Raw genomic sequence first — 7,738 nt, forward strand, 5'->3', positions numbered from 1 at the left:
TTCGTGGCTCGTAACAAGTGCCATCCTCCGGAGTTTGAGATAGTGGCTTAACGAAACCATATTAGACTTGCTATCTGTGCAGGCATTATCGCGCAAAGCGCAGAATGCAGACCAAATGTTTGTAGCAATGCTCGCTGCTTTATTGAAATTTTCCTTACTGTTTCGCGGACTTCAAGCGATACGGAATTTTAGAAAATCTCATGCAAACATCTTGCACTCACTGCGTAGTAATTTGTCCCGGTGGTGGAAGAGAGGCCTGCAAAAGCATCGCTAGTAGACGCAAAGGCCTCGCTGAAAGTCACAGGACAGTAAGCTCGATCCCTGCAAATCATGTCTTCAACTATGACGTCGTACAGCGTTTACAAAGTGCCGTTTGGGCGCTACTCTTGTATCCGCCCTGTATTGTGTCGCCTCGCGTGGCAGCCCGAAAGTTGTCCTCTCCGCGTTCAACAGACGGCGCCACAGCGTTTTAAAAATGGCGACACCCAAACTTGTGTGTGTGTGTGTGTGTGTGTGTGTGTGTGTGTGTGTGTGTGTGTGTGGTGGGGGGAGGGGGGGGGGTGGCAGGAATGACGGTGGTCGTGGACAATATTACAGTATTCGAGCGGTTCGATGACGGTGCATGTGTAAAGGTTGGCGAGGCCATCCGCCACACCCGGGAACTGTGTTCTAGGCCAAACGCATTAGCGCGCTCGTTTCCAGGGATGCCCTCTTGCCCAGGTCCCCATCTGGGGCAATGGACAGGAGAGTAGGAGTGGTGAGTGGTGCTCGCCTTTACTCAAATCACTGTTTCATTGGTAACTCACCGCCATGCCGCCTCCTCGAATATTTGGAGTAAAAGACCACATTTCACTGTCAGTTTGGGCAATATGAAAAAGATTTCTGAAGCATTAAGTTGTTGATTAACGAAGCATATGTGGAGAAAACTACTTCCTGAAAAACTGGACTGCGTTACTGAACAAAAGCAGCACACCAGTGATCCTTTTCAAAAGGCTGAAACTAATCAAAAAATGATAAATTGTCTTGTGCCGTCGGTGATATATCTGGAGTAAGAAATGTCCGAACTCCACTACGGCAGTAATTTAGTAGGATTTCTGTTCAGGTACTTTTATTCCTTGTGTAGCTAAAAAAAATACCTGTATTAACGAGCTCTTAGTTGTGAATATGCAGTCTGGTTTTCCGAAATATTAATCTGAACATCAAAAAACACTCATCTAAAACATATCTCGTAGATATTTGAGATCTTCGATGTTCTGAAGCGCTGACACTGCGAAGCAGCACACTTGTAGTTGTGTTGGCATAATAAGCACACATGCATTGCGTGAAGAAATATTACACCATTATTTATGGCACTCTTTACCTTAGCATCAATGTATACTCGCACATCATGCCGCTGGAGGTAAAAAGAAGAATACTCGCTTGAGAGAGAATATTGACTTCTTCCCATGATTCATCACGGAATTAGAATCAGAATTTTATTAGTCATTTCATTTATGATTCAGACTGAAATGCATCCGCCGAGGTGGCTCTGGGGTTATGGTACTCGGCTGCTGACCCGGAATACGCGGGTTCGATCCCGGTCGCGGCGGTCGAATTTCGATGCAGGCGAAATTCTAGAGGCCCGCGTACTGTGCGATGTCAGTGCACGTTAAGGAACCCCATGTGACCGATATTTCCGGAGCCCTACACTACGGCGTCCCTCATAGCCTAAGTCGCTTTGGGACGTTAAACCTCCACAATTAAACTAAACTAGACTGACATGCAGAAGGAGGTCCCACAGTCGACGGCTCAACGCGGAAGCTCTGGGAAGTTGTCCTGCGCTTATTTACAGTAATCGCGGCAATTGAGCTTAGTGCAAGTAGAATTTCAAAGGTCGTTCGTTTCTTCGAGGAAGGTTTACGAACCCTTCCTCTAGTGTCGTTCGGCTTGGAAGATGGACAGGAGGCGAGCTTGTCGATGATGACAGCAGAGCATATATTTACAGCATACATATACAGAGAGTTAAACTGGAAAAAGCAGAACTGAATTTACAAAAGAACAAACTTTGGGTTACATTACTCATCGACCCGGCAGGTTAGAGCCTAAGTAGCATCACGTTACATGCTAAGCATGGAGCCCCAGCTCAGACTGTCCAGTCTGCGCTTACATGCGCTATTAAGCACTTAATTAACAAAGGACTAAGGGCGGTCTTTTTCAGTGGCCCGCCCTAAGCATCAATTCTCCAATAAAAAATAACATGAGAAATTTGGGACAACCCATTGGGTTGGGCTTAGCCTCGGACCCAGGGTCTTGTTAACAACACAAACTAAATCAAAAACAAAAAAGCCACCACTCTCTCTCAAGTGAGAGTATCCACACGCTCTCCCTTCGGAGCTAATCCATGCCTCAGGCATACCGCCACCCATCATCGGTCCGCGTCGCCGGTCAGGAACAGAGGAGGGGGCGAAATTGCCCACGATGCTGCCGCGCTACCGACGGCGGGACACAGCTAGTAAGCATGAAGGGGTTTGTCTGCCGCTCCGGAAACCAGATTAAGGATAGCCCCTGTCTTCCCACATTCTTGGTGAGCACTGCCTGTCCGCCATGACAGGTGTCCGTCACGGCCCTCCTGGGAATACGTTTTCGTTCACGAGGCACGGCGGGACGCTGCGGGTGCCTCTCCGACGATAGCCCACGTCGTTAGGGGGGGGGGGGGGGGTCTGTGCGTCAAGCGACCATTTTCGTTCCCCGTATGTATTCGGGGGCTCTCGCTTATACTGGGGAGCGGTTTCCGCGTGTGCCGGCGTCCTGCTTCCTGCAAAGGTACGCAGCTGGAAAAGATCGGCGGCCTTACACGACCCCTCTAAGAGTATAAACCGGCTTGCTTTCAGCTCCTTTATGCATACTAACAAAGATACCGCAACACTTTCACATTAAAAATGTCAGCCCTCCCGGGGCACAGTTTCTCCTGGGTACTCGACACTTCGAGAACCAATCAAAGCGACAATCCATAAAAAAAAACTAAAGCACAACATTGGTGCATGCTGCTGTACAGTTGACTGAACGGGCAGCAACATCATGCACTGCGCAGAGTCCACATTCGCAGCACACACAAAGCCACATTGTTCATTACTGTTCACAGGTCTGCGCACAACACTCACGGGCACCGGTTCCATGCAGACGCCATGCAGAAGTCTCTTCGTATGTGCCCGACTTCAACACACGGCATCCCGCTCACCGAGCGTCGGTTGAGTGGGAACATTCACGCCTCGTCTAGGCTAGCATGGTGGTACCGCCTGACTCCCCTGTCAAGTTGGGGAGCGTGGATAGCGCATCTGCGTTTCCATTCTTGGTGCCTTTCCTATGTTTCACCGTTATGTTATAACGCTGGAGTGCCAGCGCCCATCTAGCCAATTTTGCCCCGTGTGGAGTGCACGTCGTCAAGTATGACAGCGGGTTGTGGTCAGACACGACATTGACCACAGCGCCAAAGAGCCAATAATCAAACTTCTTAAGAGCCCATTAATAGCAAACGCTTCGCGCTCTATGGTCGACCATCTCGCCTGAGCCGCGTCGAAGCGATGACTCGCGAACGCTATAGGTCTTTCTTTGCCCTCTTCTGTCATTTGTGCCATGCAAGCCCCAGCAGCCGTCGCTGATGCGTCAGTGAAAAGCCAATACGGCTGGTGAGATTGTGGAGTGCTCAAGGCCACTGCTCTGCAGAGCGAGTCTTTCAGCTCTTCTAATGCGCGCTCCGCATCTTCTGGCCACGGGATCAAGCTGGGTACGCCCCGCTTTGTCAAAGTCGTTAGGGGGCCAGCTAATTCAGCGTATCCTGGGACATATTCTCTATAATATCCACATAGTCCTAGCAAGCTTCGCAGCTCTTTCTTTGTGTTAGACTGCACTAAGCCTTTTATGGCGGATATCTTCTCCGGGTCAGGTGCATGCGTCCCTGAACCCACTATGTGTCCTAGATATTGAATGTGAGGCTGACCTACTTGACATTTTTCAGGGCTAGCCTTTAGTCCGGCTCCTCTAAGCAGCCAAGAGATAGCATTGATGTGCTCTACGTGTTCCTTTCAAGTATTAGAGAAAATTGCTATGTAATCCAGATATGCAGTGGCGTAGGCTTGGTGCTTAGATAGGAGCGTATTTACAATTCTTTGGAAGGTCGCTGCCGAGTTCTTTAGCCCAAAGGGCATGACTGTCCACGCATATTGCCCCTCATGCGTCACAAATGCGGTAAGCGCTTGGCGGTGCGGGTCCATCGGTACCTGCCAGTAGCCACGCCTTAAATTCACTAGCGTGATTAACTGCGCGCGACCTACACAAAAAATTAGCTCCTGGGAGTTAGTCATCGGAAACGCGTCTGAACGAGTTCCTGCATTCAAAGTTCGGTAGTCAATACACATTCGCATCGACCCATCTTTCTTGCCCACGCACACAACTGGGTGTGCAAATTCACTTTCTACAGGATAAATTAATCCTAACTTAAGTAACTCCTCCACTTGGCGGCTTACTTCTTTCTTGAGCAGTTCAGGCACCCGATAAGGAAAAGCTTTTTTCGGTTTGAACCCTTCTTCTAGCTCAATTAGGTGTACGCCTACTTTTGCCAGTCCCGGCTTGCCATCGAAAAGTGAGCGGTGCTTTGTGAACAGTCTTCGCACTTCATTCTGCTCCTGCTCCCGTAGGTGGGCTAACTTTTCTAATTGTATTAGTTGCTCGTCTAGTAGTGGTGACGCAACTTGTGGCGCGCACTCTACTTCCCCAAACTCATGATCTTCATCAGACACCAACCCAATATGGCTCACCCTCGCATAGTACGGTCTCATCCGGTTGGCGTGCACCACTGATCTTTTTCCCTATTCGTTCTCTACCCGCCACGAATGTTGTCTCTCACACCCAATTACTGTGACGGGACCGAACCACTTCGGGGCCATCTTAGTGGTACGGTCTGTGTCAAAAATGAGCACTTGATCGCCCACGTTAAAGACCTCTTTCCGCGTCCTTCTGTTGTAGGCATCTGTGCAGCTAGCCTGTCGCGCCGTGCTTGTAAGCCCAGCCACACTGGCCTCTAGCTCAAACTTTGCCCGTAGCTGTTTCAAGTATTTAGCTGGCTCCTCCCTTAGCGTCGCTGGTACACTGACTTTTCCTGCCCATGTTTGGCGAAGAACCGTAAGCGGACCTGTCGGGTTTCGGCCATACAAAAGCTGAAAGGGTGCTACGCCCGTAGTGTCGTGGGGAACTTCGCGGTAAGCCCACAATACAAAAGGGATCAGCTTATCCCAATTATGCGGGTCCTTTTCTATGACATGAAACAGCATATTCTCTAGCGCCTGATTCCACCTTTACACGGCGCCATTGCTTTCAGGATATTCCGGGGTAGAAAATCTAGGTGAACAACCTAATTTTTCTAGCATCAGCTGCGTGAGTTAAGCCTTAAAATTTGTTCCCTGATCCGAACAGATTTTCTGCGGAATTCCGGTTCGACTGAATATTTCTAAAAGGGCGTCACACGCAGCCCTAGAAGTCAGGGAACGAAGGAATACGACTTCTGGCCATACCGTGCATAAATCGACACGGCACAGAGCATATTTGTGACCCCTTCCAGATGGCGTGTCAAGAGGCCCTATGACATCTACGTTGACAACCTGAAAGGGGTGTTCAGGCCTAGTCAATGGGGTGATGGGTATGTTGTCAGTGTGACGCCGGTCTGAGCGGATTTGGCCCCCATGATAAGACTGGTAGTACTCTGAAATATCCTTTTCCATACCGGGCCAATAAAAGTTGTACTTTATGCGGGCCTTGGTCTTCCTTGGACCCAGGTGTCCACCCCACAGCGATTCGTGCGCCAAGGACAGAACTTCCTTTCGTCTTTCTTGGGTAAGCACCAGTTGTCGCACTTTAGTACCCGCTATTGAGTCCCAATGGTGTAGAATTCCCTCAGTAACGAACATACTCGCCTTTCCGTGCTTAGAATTTTCCCATGCCTTCCTCAAGCTCTCGTAAGCGAGCTGCGCTGCTCGAAACATTTCTCGCTGGCTAGACAGTGTAACTGCATCTTCCGTCCCAGGTGGCTCTGCTTCCTCTCGCGGAACGTCGTCATTTGGTACCCTGCCAACTTCGCATGCCAGTGCCTCACAATTCTGATTTGCCGCGTTTTTAGGTTCTTGATTCGCCGCCATACTGACTGCAGTACTAGTACTTGTTGTGAACGCTCTATCGCTGTGCTTTCTAAGCAGCTGCCAGTCTTCTGACGACAGCAAACAGTCCACCCCCTCAGTAAGCTCATTGGTGAGGGCACATACTATGACTATATTTTGATCGTCTGCGATTGTTCCTTCATGAACTATCCGTAGAGGGATCGTCGCCAATTTCACCTGAATAGATCTGCCGAAAGCCGACACTAGCTTCACTGTCCCCGATGGTCCCGTCAGCGCCTGCGGTAGTATGCTCTCTCTTATTACCGTGATTTCACTGCCCGTATCAAGCAATGCCTCTGTCTCCGCATACAAGCTCTACGAACTGTAGTCTCGATGCGGCTGCCCTTGAATTTTTCATAGGCATTCCTAATTTAGCAGTTAAAACCGCGCCTTGGTTTACCGCTGCGTCCTTTACTTCTGTCTCATCTACCAGCGCGACCTTTTGCACCCTCCGCCTGTGCCCATATGCTTGTTGCTGGCGCGGCTCATTTGCTGTTACTCGCGGGCAATTCCTAGCAACATGGCCCAGTCCATGGCACTAGTGGCACTTTACTGCGTGTTTTTCAACATTACCCTGCTTTTGGCCCGTTTGCAGTACTCGCATTGTAATCTGTCTCGCAGCCCGCCCTTTACCTTTTGCTTGCTCGAAGGTCTGTAGGGCCTTTGATATTTCTTGAGGCTTCAGCCAACTCTCTCCTTCTCGAAGGCGCACATATTCAATGCCCTCCGGGCTGAGGCTTGCCTTAATGCGATCGGACACCATGAGATCGGTGAACGCCTCTTTTGAGTCTACCTCTCTAGCCTGGATGTAGTACATTAAATACGTTTTCACGTGAGACGCAAACTGAGCCCACGTCTCCTCCATCCTTTTCGCTGCTTTCTCAAATCTCTCAAGGTACTCAGTCGGAGTGAGTTTTAATTCTTCTAGAACCGCTATTTTTACAGCCTCATAATTAGTGCATTCGGCTCAGTCAAGGTTACGAAGTAAGTATCTGACTCGCTCTGTCAGTGCCGGCAAAATTAAGTGCACTCGGCTACTGTCTGGAACATTGAAAGTAGTGAAAAGCTTCTCCACCTCCTCAAACCACAATGGTACATCTGCATCGCATGGCATTCTGTAGCCCTTAAGGACTTTCGCACATTGTGATATTGAATCTGAGCCTATACACCGTTCATCACTCTGTCCCGACCCAAGCGGCCGTGACATTCGACCATTCGACAGCCCAAGCTCCATCTGCTTAAGTGCCAGTCGCTCCCTGGATTCAATTTCACGCATTCGTAGTTCCATTTCCACATTTAACTCCATACGGCGAATAGCCATTTTTTCTGTATCAGTTCCTGTAGCGTCTAGTGACGATGTCTGTCTCTGGTCGTCGGCCTGTAACCTGCTCTCCACACTGAAATAATCCTCCATAGTCGCTCCCTCGTTCTGATCCATCCCCGTTTCTACACCGCCCTCTAGCGACTGCTGCTCCTGGCGACTGTTTGACCTCATTTCATTCTCAGGATCAGATTCGCTATCTTTAGTGGCTAACGTTCTCCTCGTATCGACC

At 49.5% G+C, this 7,738-nt stretch overlaps 1 pseudogene; it reads right to left on the reverse strand.

Moving 5' to 3' along the window:
- Positions 1-3,252: 3,252 nt before the first annotated feature.
- Positions 3,253-7,473, reverse strand: LOC144123873 (uncharacterized; annotated as a pseudogene).
- Between the last annotated feature and the right edge of the window lie 265 nt (positions 7,474-7,738).

Source organism: Amblyomma americanum, chromosome 3 (genome assembly GCF_052857255.1).
Source record: "Amblyomma americanum isolate KBUSLIRL-KWMA chromosome 3, ASM5285725v1, whole genome shotgun sequence".
Taxonomy (NCBI): domain Eukaryota; kingdom Metazoa; phylum Arthropoda; class Arachnida; order Ixodida; family Ixodidae; genus Amblyomma; species Amblyomma americanum.